Consider the following 14889-nt stretch of genomic DNA (forward strand, 5'->3'; position numbering starts at 1 on the left):
TGACATGATGTCAGCTGGTCCTTTTGTGGCAGGGCTGAAATGCAAATATTTTGGGGGATTCAGTTAATTTGCATGGCAAAGAGGGACTTTGCAATTAATCTGATCACTCTTCATAACATTCTGGAGTATATGCTATTTGCCATCATACAAACTGAGACAGTATACTTTGTGAAAATTAATATTTGTGTCATTCTCAAATCTTTTGGCCACAACTGTCTTTTAGCCACAGAGTGAGTCCATGCAACTTGTGAAGCAAATTTTTACTCAATTTATTTAGGCTTGCCATAAACAAAAGTTGAATATTTTTTTTATTTTTAACTAGGCAAGTCAGTTTTAACTTCTTATGGGCAGGTGGGACGGTAACTACAGAATTATCAATATTTAACTTCATAAAATCACAAGTGTAATACATCAAAATAAAGCTTAATTTCTTGTTAATCCAGCCGTTGTGTCAGATTTCAAAAAGGCTTTATGGCGAAAGCACACCATGCGATTATCTGAGGACAGCGCCCCGCATACAAAACATATTTCAACCAGGCAGGTGCGACACGAAAGTCAGAAATAGCAATATAAAAAAATGCCTTACCTTTGATGATCTTCTTCTGTTGGCACTCCAAAAGGTCCCAGTTACAACACAAATGGTCCTTTTGTTCGATAATGTCCTTCTATAAAATCCATAAAAACTCAGTTTAGCTGGCACGCTTCAGTCAATATTCCACCCAGTTTCCCTCCATCAAAATGCATACAAAATTAACCCCAAACATTACTGATATACTTTTCAAACCAGTCAAACAACATTTATAAATCAAACCTTATGTACCCTAATACGTAAATAAACGATAAAATTTCTCTCCGGTTATTGTCTTTACTGGAGAAAAATACCAAAGAACGCACTCTGATTCACGCACTTGGAAACACTACAGCCAATATGGGAGCCACCTAGAAAAACTGCAATTTCTGTCTCATTATTCCAAAAACCAGCCTGAAACTTTCTAAAGACTTACATCTAGTGGAAGCCCTAGGAACTGCAATCTGGGAGGACTTCGCGTTATAATAAAAGTGACATCCATTGAAAATAGTGGTCGGCTGCATTTTTTTTAGGGGGGCATGGTTTGTCCTCGGGGTTTCCCCTGCCATATCAGTTCTGTTATACTCACAGACATTATTTTAACAGTTTTAGAAACGTTAGAGTGTTATGGATATCCTAGCTTCTGGGCCTGAGTAACAGGCAGTTTACTTATCATCCTGACGTGAAAATACTGCCCCCTACCCAACAGAGGTTAATTAAGAACAAATTCTTATTTTCGATGACGACCTAGGAACAGTGGGTTAACTGCCTTGATCAGGTGCCGAACAACAGATGTGTACCTTGTCAGCTCGGGGATTCGATCTTGCAACCTTCCGGTTACTAGTCCAACGCTCTAACCACTATGGAGTATTGTGTGTAGGCCAGTGACACAAAATCTCATATTAATCTATTTTAAATTCAGGCTGTAACAGAACAAAATGTAGAAAAAGTAATGGGGTGTGAACACTTTCTGAAGGCTCTGTATTGCATCTGTAGTCTAATAAACTGCATGGTTTCCCCGAGTCTAGTGGGAGGACCAAACACCATATCATCGTGTGACTCCATGTTTACTTCGATATGATGGTTATTATATCAATATTTGCACATAGTTGTTTCCACCGCTGTTTCTCACATAACACATTTTACCAACACAAACAAATCCAACCATGTCGAATGAACAACGTATATGTTGGCATTTATAAAATTGTACCGAAACTTCCTGTTTCCATCACAGCTGTTTTTTTTTCATTCAGTATGACTTTACTCGCATAAAAACAGTGGACAGAAACGTGGTGAGTGAATAAGACCAAAATATTAATTGTGAATGACTAGAGATGACAAACCAGTTTCTCTTGCTTCAGAAGCTGCATTGACAGCCAGCTACAGGGAGCTCTGGTTTCACTGGTGCTGCGCAGTTTGCTTATTGTTCTAATCTAAGGCCTAGTCAGAGTCACCGATTGTCTAGTAAACTCAAATCAAAATCAAATCAAATGTATTTATATAGCCCTTCGTACATCAGCTGATATCTCAAAGTGCTGTACAGAAACCCAGCCTAACCCAGCCTAAAACCCCAAACAGCAAGCAATGCAGGTGTAGAAACACTACCTTCTCCAGGCCTCCAAGCTCTCCCTCCCAGTCCCACCCCTACCATGCTACGCCCAGAATTAAGACTGAATCCCCGCTGGAGTTGCTCTGACATCCCCCTGGTCCTCACAGCTGAATCCACTCATCTTCAGGAGATCGGCTTGGGTGAAGGTGGGGGGGGGTTGGGAAGGACCAGGGAATGGGTCCAGAAAGGGGGTATTTTTAATGTCGTCTAATCCGTGGAAACAAAGCATAAACAAGACCCACAGCCCAATCCCATCCACAGCTTTAACATCCCCACTCCCCCATGGCCAGCAGTCATTGCTGAGGGTGACCAGACAATGCCTGTGTGTGTCCCTATGAGGCAGACCGTATGCCCAGACGACCAGATCGATCACTGCTGTATGGATTATTGTGACACCAGGACCGGTCCAGTGGCAGTTTCCAGTGCAGCTTCGATCTTACCTCAATTGAACCTGTGTGTTGTGGCAGTCGTCCCCAGTCACCTCAATCCCATCCCAGGGGCATTACTAATACTGGGAGACTGGTAGCCAACAGTAAAACAGGAATCCTTCTCCTTTTACATATTTCCATAACTCGAATCATAGTCTCACGTCAGACTAAAAACATAACACAAGACTTGGTTCCGGGTACCAAGATTACCCAAAATCACAATGGACTAAACCATGTCAACATGCCATATGCCACACCCACTCCCACCTCTTACCATTTTGATTGGTTTATGCCGGAGGTCCACGTCAGACACGGGGACGTCTTGATCTTTGGGGACCACGCCCCTGTTGGCGAGGAGCTGCAGCAGGGTGGCGTTGTCTTTTGGGGCCCCTGACCCCCCCTGGTCCCCCTGCAGCAGACCGTAGGTGCGGCAGTAGAGTTCGGAGGAGAGCAGGAGGCGTGTGACAGGGGGCTTCAGGTGCTCCTGCTCATACTGGTCACAGTAGAAGGGCTCCCCCGCAACTCCACTGGAACATGCTCTACGGACGGAGAAGAGGGACAAAAACAGTGAGTGAAATAATCATGTTGTGGGAGACGAGTACACGATTAATAGGTCAAACAAGCGCATCAATAGAACGTGTTTCCACTGAGGGAGAAAATAATAAAAAGATACCCATACTGCATCCAATATACATGTGAATTCACAATGCAGCTGTGCTGCTGCATGCAACATTTTGGGTTTCACGGTGCGTCGCTTTCAGATGGTTAAGCATCGCACCTGTACCACCATTACTGTACCTCAATTTCACCTCGCAAAGTTTGTATTTCATTCTCATTTAACTTCTCAAAGTATTGCCATACAGGACTTAACAGCTGCCATTGTTCCAACTGTTAACGACATTGACTTAGTCGTCGTGGAGAGTCGACTCCTTGCACGGCTCCTTATACGTTGACTCCCATTTCTGAGTGTCAAGATTCGATTCCGGTAGGATTCAGTATTTTTGGAACGAAGTACGGCAACTAATCGAACACTCGCATCTTTCATAGCATGCTAGCGAGGGACGGAGAATGAAGGGAGGGGCACAGTATAGGCAGTAGGGTCGGGAACGATACTACTATAGTGATACACTACATTAACAAAAGTATGTGGACACCTGCTTGTCGAATATCTCATTCCAAAATCATGGGCATTAATATGGAGTTGGTCCCTCCTTTGCTGCTATAACAGCCTCCACTCAGTTTAATCGGCTTCGTGTTTACATTTTTGATATGGAAAAAAATATTGGCATCATCCCGGCCCTAATGGGCATGTCGGCTACCAGCCAGACAGAGTCAGAACCGTGGACTATTTACAATCAAAAGCTTTATCTCACAATGGCATACTGTATATCACAGATTTCTTGGCTTGCCAAGTCTCGTAACTTCAGTAAATCAGGTCCTATCATCAATGAATAGGCTAGGATATTGAGATGAGCAAGATGCAAAACAAAGTATCTGTGCATGTGCACAGGTTCGCTTCAAGCTGTTCACAGTGTGGTAGCAAGGGCACCAAAGCTCTTAGTTGTTGCGAAAATTGACCCGCTATGCTGTTTACTTTCTGCATTTACAAAAACATTAACAATTATAATTAGGTTCGATTTTTCTTAACATTAAGGATCACAATTTAGTTAACGTTTAAAATTTCACACCCTTAATACCAGAGAACTTTAAAAGGAATAGTGTGCCATTTCAGATGCAGCCACAATCTCTCAGCAGTGTGTTGTGGATATAGGTTACACAGAACATCAACGAAAAACGCCGTTCTAAGTCCTAACAAGATCATTGACAAAACACAGTTTAAAGTCCTATTGTCAGATAAACACACATTCTGTTTATCTCTAAACACACATTCTGTTTATCTCTAATAGAAACAAACTTAAATAAGTGGGTGTTTCCTCATCAGTTATACACAGAGTATACAAAACATTAGGAACACTAGCTCTTTCTATGGCATAGCTGTCACCTGGATTCATCCTGGTCAGTCGATGATCCCTTGTTGATATCAATTGTTAAAGCCACTTCAAAATCAGTGCATATGAAGGGGAGGAGACAGGTTAAAGAAACATTTTTAAAGTCTTGAGACATGGATTGTGTATGTGTGCCATTAAGTGCCTTTGAACGAGGTATGTTAGTAGGTGCCAAGCGCACCAGTTTGAGTGTGTCTAGAACTCCGACGCTGCAGGGATTTTTCCTGTGCGTATCAAGAATGGTCCAAACCCAAAGGACATCCAGCCAACTTGACACAGCTTAGGAAAGCATTGAAGTCAACATGGGCCATCATCCCTGTGGAATGCTTTCGACACCTTGTAGAGTCCACGCCCTGACAAATTGAGGCTGATCTGAGGGCAACAGGAGGTGCAACTCAATATTAGGAAGGGGTTCCTAATGTTTTATACACGCAGTGTATAGTGAAGGTATAGCGTTTAGTTACCTTGCCAGTACTATGGGCATAGTTAGATATGGATAGGCAATGCTGGGCATCTGCTTGTCGTGCATTTGTGTGTGTGTGTGGCATGTGTCTCGGTGTTGTTTTTCACAGCAAATCCAGCCAGCCAATCATAGGGTCTGCAGGAGTCATAAGGTTACAGATATAGGCACGATACACTGGTTACAATTTGATATTTTCTGGGGGCTTGTATCAACTCCTCCCTCCATTTCCCTGTCTAAATGTTCATTCAGCAGTTCAGGTCTCATGGTGACAGTGTCATTCTCCCCCCACGGGAACGATACTGTGGTGCATTCCATTTCCAACCCCACGTCAGTCCGTGGTTACGTCCCAAATGACACCCTATTCCCTATATAGTGCACTACCTGTATTTTTTTCCCTCTGCCCCTATTTCGAGACAGGTGCATGACAGGTCCATTCTAAATCAAAACAAATTTCACATATATTATTTAGTATATGTAAAGACTAGATTAAATCAAGAACAGTCTGATGGGTGACAACATTAGCCTATCACTTGTGAATGATATATTATCACTTATGAATGATGCCCAGCTTGTGTGCAGTAAGGCAAGAAACAGCACGCCTATTTTTTGGCACATTTTTCAAATCATAGTCGCACATCCATTGGTCTATATGTTTTATTAAGGTTTGTATCAGAACTAAAAAGTGACCAAATAACTTCTTAAATTAAGCACATTCATCTGCTTTACAACAGCTTAACTGACATGATTTCAAGTTTGGGGAAAATAATTTGCACCATAAAAATGCACCTTTATAATAAAGCATAACATGCATAATCACATTTGCAGTCCCTTTTGTGAATGGTGTTTTCCTGCTAATTGATTGCATTATGGAACATTTGCCCTTATAGCCTACTGCCATGTGCGCATTGCTGCGCTTATGTGAAGAAATAGCCTAATAGTTTATCAACATTTTAAGCGAAACATTCTGACCTGTTGCATCAGCCTCAATGCTTAAAAAAAAGTTACAAGTTTTAGGGATGGTAGTGGTAGTACTAATTTGGGATCTATCGCATCCCACAACTGTCCAAGAATATGTTTGGAATATTACTTTCTCACACGGAATAGGTCAACTTTTGTACTATGGTGGATAGTAGATTGATATACAGTGGGGTAAAAAAGTATTTAGTCAGCCACCAATTGTGCAAGTTCTCACACTTAAAAAGATGAGAGAGGCCTGTAATTTTCATCATAGGTACACTTCAACTATGACAGAGAAAATTTGAAAAAAAATTATGGTGGAAAATAAGTATTTGGTCAATAACAAAAGTTTATCTCAATACTTCGTTATATACCCTTTGTTGGCAATGACAGAGGTCAAACATTTTCTGTAAATCTTCACAAGGTTTTCACACACTGTTGCTGGTATTTTGGCCCATTCCTCCATGCAGATCTCCTCTAGAGCAGTGATGTTTTGGGGCTGTTAGTGGGCAACACGAACTTTCAACTCCCTCCAAAGATTTTCTATGGGGTTGAGATCTGGAGACTGGCTAGGCCACTCCAGGACCTTGATATGCTTCTTACGAAACCACTCCTTCGTTGCCCGGGTGGTGTGTTTGGGATCATTGTCATGCTGAAAGACCCAGCCACGTTTCATCTTCAATGCCCTTGCTGATGGAAGGAGGTTTTCACTCAAAATCTCACGATATATGGCCCCATTCATTCTTTCCTTTACACGGATCAGTCGTCCTGGTCCCTTTGCAGAAAAACAGCCCCAAAGCATGATGTTTCCACCCTATGCTTCACAGTAGGTATGGTGTTCTTTGGATGCAACTCAGCATTCTTTGTCCTCCAAACACGACGAGTTGAGTTTTTACCAAAAAGTCATTCTCCCAATCTTCTTCTGGATCATCCAAATGCTCTCTAGCAAAACTTCAGACGGGCGACAATGGGGGGCGCTAGAGAGTGTGCTATGGAGTAGACGTGCTTTGCTAGAGCTCCGCTCCATTTTGAAACAAATGAGTATTTATCTTAACATCTCACGACCTATATCTTCAAACAAATATGACAAAGGGAAAAGGCACCAGAAAAGGGAACGCTAAACAAGATAACTTGAATGAGATAGACAGCGAACCAATTTCAACGTCGCCAACCCACGAGGAGTTAGCTGAAGAGGCTAGCTTCCAAGAGTCCCCCACAGAGCCTACGCAAAGTGACATACTGGCTGCCATCAACTCACTAAGCAAGAAGGTGGACACAAGGTTGGCTGATATCTCAAAGAGTATTGGGACTTTGGCCGAAACTGTGAAGGCAACTCAGAGAAGGGTGCATGAGGTTGAGCAAACGACAGTCGATCACAAGGCCAGGCTACAGGACATAGAGAAACAGTGCGCAACGTTCAAAAACGACAACAAAACCCTGAAAGCCCGACTGGAAATGCTCGAGTCGCATTCAAGACGCCAGAACATCCGAATATGTGGCATCCAGGAGGACACTGAGAAAGGGAAACCCACTGAATTTGTCTCGGAGCTGATACCGGCCTTGCTGGGGAGTGAACACTTCAAAACGGCCATCCTGATCGACGCGCACACAGATCTCAGGCAATGAAGCCGGCCAAGGGCGGGCCACCAAGGCCATTCATTGTACGGCTGCACTATCCCCAAACCAGGGATCTCATCCTCAAGCTGGCTAGTCAAAAGATCCCCCTTAACTTCAACGGAGCCAGGGTGTCTTTCAACCCAGATCTTACCTTGGAGGTGAGGAACCAACGGAAAGACTATGATGAGGTACGCAACAAATGCAGGGCGGCTAACATCCGATATGGATTCCTCTTCCCAGCCCGGTTTAAGGTGACAGTCGAAGGCTCAACACGTACGTTTGACAACCCAAAAGAGGCCGATCTGTTCTTGACAAGCAAGCTCCCTGGCTGAGGATGCAGAACGGCTGTGTCAGCCGGCTAAATGACCAAATACAGGCCAGGAATGTGTTTGGATTTCCGGACTATGGCTTTTCGATTAGAAGATCAGAATTTGGGACTTATGATTGGTGAGATGTTGTGGCTAATATAGCATTGTTTGGCACATCATGTTTTAGCGCCACTCACCCCCTAACGTGAGAGTTAAGTGTTATTTAATATTAGCGTATATGCGGAGCATCTATAGACGACGAGTTAGTTCAAGCTGTATGTCTAGACACCCTAAGGTTTGTGTGTTAGCCAAGGAGTGCTTCGTTTGGGGAAGTCACTCAGTAAAGGGACGGGAGGGGGGATTGGGTATGTGTTTTATGTTCACGTTTATTATTAGTACAGGTGGCATGACAAGCTCCCGCACGGCAGGACGTTTTTCTTCTGAGTTTTGTATGACAGCAACAATTTGCTCTAAAATAAGAAATGCCACATAGTGACAGAGCACAAAGTAGACCAGGTGGAATAAAGATAGTCAGCTGGAACTGTAATGGCTTAGGGCATGTGGTGAAGCGAGCTAAGGTTCTCTCTCATCTTAAATCACTGGGTGCTGACATAGTGTTTCTTCAAGAAACTCATATTAAACGCTCAGCTCAGGCCAAGCTACGAGTCGGCTGGATCGTTCAGATATACCAGTCTAACTTTGATGCAAAAGCAAGAGGGGTAGCAATCCTGATGAGGAAAAACATTCTGTTTGTTTACTCATCCTCGATTTCAGATCCTAATGGTCGGTATATTATTGTGGCTGGTACAATGAATTCGAAACCAGTAACCTTGGTCAATTTATATGGACCCAACTTCGATGATCCATTATTTTTTCAAAGGGGATTTAAGGACATACCAAATATCTTGGATACAAGTGTTATTGTTGAAGGGGACTTTAACTGTACGTTAGATCCTCTTTTAGATAAACAGCTATCAAGGTCACTTCAACAATCAAATGCCAGTGTCTGTCTAAATACATTGATGACAAACCTTAACATTGTCGATATTTGGAGACTGACGCACCCAACAGACAGGGATTACTCTTTCTTTTCATCAGTTCATAAATCATATTCCAGAATTGACTATTTTTTGTTGGACTCCAAACTAATTTCAGCAGCTGAGTCGGTTACCTATCACCCTATTCTAATTACGGACCACTCTCCTGTGTCCATGATGCTGAAACTCGACAATATGTCGACAGGTCGGCGACCGTGGCGCTTAGATGCATACCTGCTGAAAGATGAGGCTTTTTGTCAGTATTTGAAGGAGCAGATTGCCTTTTTCCTCGGAACTAACGACATGGGGGATGTTGACGACTCCACCCTTTGGGAATCTCTAAAGGCTGTGATTAGAGGTTACATTATTTCTTATACATCAGAGAGGAAGAAACGCGCCAATACTAGGCTAAGAGAAATTGAAAGAGAGTTAGGGGAACAGGAGAACGTTTTTAGGACGAATTCCTCGTATACAGTCCTTGAGAAGATCAAAGTTAAAATATGAATACAATTACCATCCTTTCGAAACGGGTGGGCTCTTTACTTGCTAGAATGCAACAAAGTTATTTTGAACTGGGTGACAAACCACAAATTATTAGCAAGACAGCTAAGGCATGTACAGGCATCTAGAGCTATTCACAAAATAAAAGACAAGAAGGGTAAAATAGTTAAAGATCCGCAGGATATTAATAAATGCTTTGCGCAGTTTTAATCAGAGCTATACCAATCAAAATGCGATGCTACAGATCCACAAACTATGGAACGCTTTCTCGCTGAATGTGAACTTCATAAACTAGACAGGGGGGCAGCTTCTGCACTCGATGCAGGGATAACTTTGGAGGAAATTAACACAGCGATAGCACAATTTCCAAACAGCAAGTACTGCGCCAGTCTAGCTCCACTTATGTTGCGAATGTTTAAACAATCCAAAGAAAATGCCAAACTCCCGCAAACACTGTATGAGGCTACAATAGCACTGATCTTGAAAAAAGATAGAGATTCCACGGAGATGTCGTCTTATCGCCCCGTGTCGTTACTCCACATAGAAAACAAGGTGTCGACAAAGATATTGGCAAACCGATTGAAAACATACAGTGCCTTGCGAAAGTATTCGGCCCCCTTGAACTTTGCGACCTTTTGCCACATTTCAGGCTTCAAACAAAGATATAAAACTGTATTTTTTTTGTGAAGAATCAACAACAAGTGGGACACAATCATGAAGTGGAACGACATTTATTGGCTATTTCAAACTTTTTTAACAAATCAAAAACTGAAAAATTGGACGTGCAAAATTATTCAGCCCCTTTTACTTTCAGTGCAGCAAACTCTCTCCAGAAGTTCAGTGAGGATCTCTGAATGATCTAATGTTGACCTATATCCATTCTGCCCTGCCTATCTAAGGTCTTCGAAAGCCAAGTCAACAAACAGGTCACTGACCATCTCGAATCCCACCGTACCTTCTCCGCTATGCAATCTGGTTTCCGAGCCGGTCACGGGTGCACCTCAGCCACACTCAAGGTACTAAACGACATCATAACCGCCATCGATAAAAGACAGTACTGTGCAGCCGTCTTCATCGACCTTGCCAAGCTTCTGTTAAAATAAGGACACACAACACAAAATTTCCCTATATGCAGACGATGTTCTTTTGTTTTTGTCCAAACCTAAAACTTCTATTCCACCCTTACTTAACTTGATAAACACATTTGGCTCCTTCTCTGGCTACAAGATATACTGGAAAAAAAAGTGAGTTGATGCCAATATCACGGCCTGTGGATATGCAATTTCTGCAATGTACCCCGTTTAGAACAGTGATGGACAAGTTCACAAGCCTTGGCATTGTAGTGACAGGAGACCTTGATCAGCTATTGATAGCGAATTGGGACATGAAAATATCAGCTTAAACAAAATATAGATTTTTGGAAAACTCTGCCTATCTCCTTGGTTGGTCGTATAAACGCTATTAAAAATGGTTGTCCTACCCAGGTTTCTTTACCTCTTCCAATGTCTACAAAGCTATTTTAAGAAACTGGATTCAATAGTAACTCAATTTTTATGGGATAACAAGGCAGCCAGAATTTCAAAGAAGCATTTATGCAAGTACAAAATAGAGGGGGGCTTTGGCCTTCCTCACTTTAAACTGTATTATTGGGCTGCTAATCTGAACATTGTGTCTTTCTGGAGGGAAAGCTTACCTGCGATGAGACAGAAGGATATGCCTGCATGGCTTTTGATTGAGCAGGCCTCCTGTCAACGTTCCTCACTCCCTGCACTTGTTAATAGCCCATCATATGTGAAAAAAATCAACTTATGACTCTAACCCAGTCATTTGTCATATGCTTAGGATCTGGAAACAGATTAGGTATTTTCTTAACATACCCACTGTATACATTGACAGCCCGATTTGCCTGAATCATGCTTTCCACCCCGCATTGGATGATGTGGTGTTTTCACAGTGGAGGGAGAAGGGGCTCACAACAATTGGTAATCTATACATAGATGGTCAGTTAGCTTCATTTCAACAATTACAGGGAAAGTTCAACATGCCAACAACACATTTTTTTCAGATACCTCCAAATCAGGAATTTCGTAAGGACACATATCCCATGTATGATGTGCTACAGGCCCACATAGAGGTATCCACAGACACCATTAAAAGGGCTTGGGAACAAGAACTTGGGTCAGAAATCTCAGATGAGGACTGGGTAGAAGCTCTCAGGAATATAAACCACAGTTCGGTGTACACAACCTTGTACAGTTTAAGGTGATACACAGGTTACATTACTCAAAAGTAAAACTGCATAAAATATTCCCGGACACCTCACCACTGTGTGAGAGGTGCAAGCAGGATGAGGGGACGTTGACCCACTTATTCTGGACATGTCCTAAGTTACATGTTTACTGGGCTCTCATTTTTGATTATTTATCTAGAGCCTTTGATAGAGTTCTAGCCCCAGACCCATTGACTGCTCTGTTTGGTACAGTTGATGGGAATAACCACGAAGGGAAAGCTGTCTCTCTTTGTACTCTATTAGCCAAAAGGCTCATATTGCAATTTTGGAAACTGGAGACTGTACCTACCTTTGAAATGTGGTTACGGGATTTAGGGAATGTAATACATATGGAAAAGATTCGATACAATACCACCAATAGAAGTCCAATGTTTTACAAAATATGGCAGCCGATACTGGATAAATGGTCTAGTCCCGCTTCATAACTGGGTTGACGATCTGCTGCTACTCTGTGCTGTACTCCACTCAACATTTATTTTTGGCTTAACTACACTGCTTGTAATGACTATATGCTGTCTTCATATACATGTACCACCTAATAGGATTTTGTTTTATTTTGTGTAAGTGAGTTAAGTTTTGTCCTCTAAATTGGCCATCCCATTCAACAGTACAATGAATGTCATTGTTAGTATTGCTGTCTTTTTTATTAGATTTTTTATTGTAAAATAATAAACATATTATAAAAATTTAAAAAACTTCAGACGGGCTTGGACATGTACTGGCTTAAGCAGGGGGGACAAGTATGGCACTGCAGGATTTGAGTCCCTGGCGGCGTAGTGTGTTACTGATGGTAGGCTTTGTTACTTTGGTCCCAGCTCTCTGCAGGTCATTCCCTAGGTCCCCCCGTGTGGTTCTGGGATTTTTGCTCACCGTTCTTGTGATCATTTTGACCCCACGAGGTGAGATCTTGCGTGGAGCCCCAGATCGAGGGATATTATCAGTGGTCTTGTATGTCTTCCATTTCCTAATAATTGCTCCCACAGTTGATTTCTACAAACCAAGCTGCTTACCTATTGCAGATTCAGTCGTCACAGCCTGGTGCAGGTCTACAATTTTGTTTCTGGTGTCCTTTGACAGCTCTTTGGTCTTGGCCATAGTGGAGTTTGGAGTGTGACTGTTTGAGGTTGTGGACAGGTGTCTTTTATACTGATAACAAGTTCAACCAGTGGCATTAATACAGGTAACGAGTGGAGGACAGAGGAGCCTCTTAAATAAGAAGTTACAGGTCTGTGAGAGCCAGAAATCTTGCTTGTTTGTAGGTGACCAAATACTTATTTTCCACCATAATTTGCAAATAAATTCATTAAAAATCCTACAATGTGATTTTCTGGATTTTTTTCCCTCATTTTGTCTGTCATAGTTGAAGTGTACCTATGATGAAAATTACAGGCCTCATCTTTTTAAGTGGGAGAACTTGAACAATTGGTGGCTGAATTGAATTGGTGGCTCAATGCACCAGTCGAATTTGGCAAGCAGCGAGCTGGATCTTAAATCGGCTTAAGTCAACTACTGTAGATCAAATAGGCTGCTGTGATCCAAACAAAAGTGCCTCTGTTTTTAGGATGTTGTTAATAATATATTTTAGAAGTTATACAATATTTAGGTAGAACACCTGGGAATCTGAGGAAGGACCGCTATTCGTGTTAAATGGGGTACAGAGTAGGACTTACATACCACACACGCTCTCTGTCCCACCGCTCATGTACTTTGGGCTATTACTCTTTGTGTGCCCAAAATCGCAGAGTTTACACAACGCGCAGTCAGTTCACCTTCACGCACACGCTTTTCAATACACTGACAGTCAGGGAACAACGCTGGATTACATAGGAGGGAGGGGATGTAGGAAAAACAGAACACGATATAAACGTTTGGCCACAATAGCCTAAGCCACATACCTGCATTGCCGTAAGATTTAGCCAAGAGCCATCCCACACTTGCGCATATTTTTGCCCTGGTACAATCATACAGATCCAAAGGTTTTATGTCCGGGACTACAAAAGTCTTCCTCGTCGCGTCGGAGTCCACCATAGCAAGTCCGCAGACAGGCCGTGATAATGGGAGGGGGATAGAGACCTAGAAAAATAGTTGGTGGCGAAAGAAGCTTCAAATCAAGCATTCATTGTTTTATTCATCCTATTTCATAACACTGGGGCTGAGGCACACGGATGTGGGTAAGCGTTTTCTCAGGAACTATCCTGACACTATGGGCCCCAGCTCATAGTGTCAACTCCCGTTTCTCTCCTGATTCCAGACCAAAATAAATGGTCATAAAATGAAGGTGCGCGCAGTCTTAAAGCCATACAGAAGCCCCCAACACATCGGGTTATAAATTGTATTCATATATATAATATATATATATATATATATATATATATATTTTTTTTAAAGGCGTATTATTTTCCGTTTCGCCGTCCCCATTGCTAACGTTTGGTTAGCGCTCTACAGTAGGCTAGAGCCGGGCCGATGACTGATTTCCAGGTGCTCCACAATGGCATCATTCACTCAGCCGACTGGCCAATCGTGTTTGAGGAAGAGTGAAGGGGCGGGATCTTGGTCGTGTGAACGCGACCAGCAGGTATGATGACAGCTCTCGAGACAGGTGCATTAGGTTGGTGAAACTTGCCGTGTTGAGTTGAGCAAGTAGCCTACAGGAGGTTTTCATACACTTGTCTCCAAATATTGTCCTCTGACCATGAAACATACCATACAGATAAAAGAAAACACCAACGATGCATTTTGAGAATTATATGCCATGTATAGGCTTTTACGTTTTAATTAAACAAGTGCATAAATGGCCTAGGTGCGATAAATTATAATGCAAGTAGGCCTACTCTGTGGGGTGTTGAACAAAAAGTAGCCCATCAAATTATAAGCAACTTCTATCAAAATAAAACACATGGACTGCCACAAACCATCAAATTGTACTAAAATAAACATGTGAAGTAGGAGACTAGGCCTTAATTTCTTCTCTTTACACTTTCCAGTCAACGCTCAAGCTTTGCAAACCACACAGGAAACACCGAATTCTCAGCAGGCACACAGATCTCCCAATCACATCACGGCCTTGAAAGTTCCAAGAGCTCTTTCAGCGTCCCTCAGCAGTAA

The 14889-nt window shown here is 42.4% G+C and overlaps 1 pseudogene; it reads right to left on the bottom strand.

Annotated features, from left to right (window-relative positions):
* Positions 1-14090, bottom strand: part of LOC115103987 (calmodulin-regulated spectrin-associated protein 3-like) — a 37984-nt pseudogene extending 23894 nt beyond the window's left edge.
* Positions 14091-14889: the final 799 nt, after the last annotated feature.

Source organism: Oncorhynchus nerka, linkage group LG21 (assembly GCF_034236695.1).
Source record: "Oncorhynchus nerka isolate Pitt River linkage group LG21, Oner_Uvic_2.0, whole genome shotgun sequence".
In the NCBI taxonomy this organism is placed as follows: Eukaryota; Metazoa; Chordata; class Actinopteri; order Salmoniformes; family Salmonidae; genus Oncorhynchus; species Oncorhynchus nerka.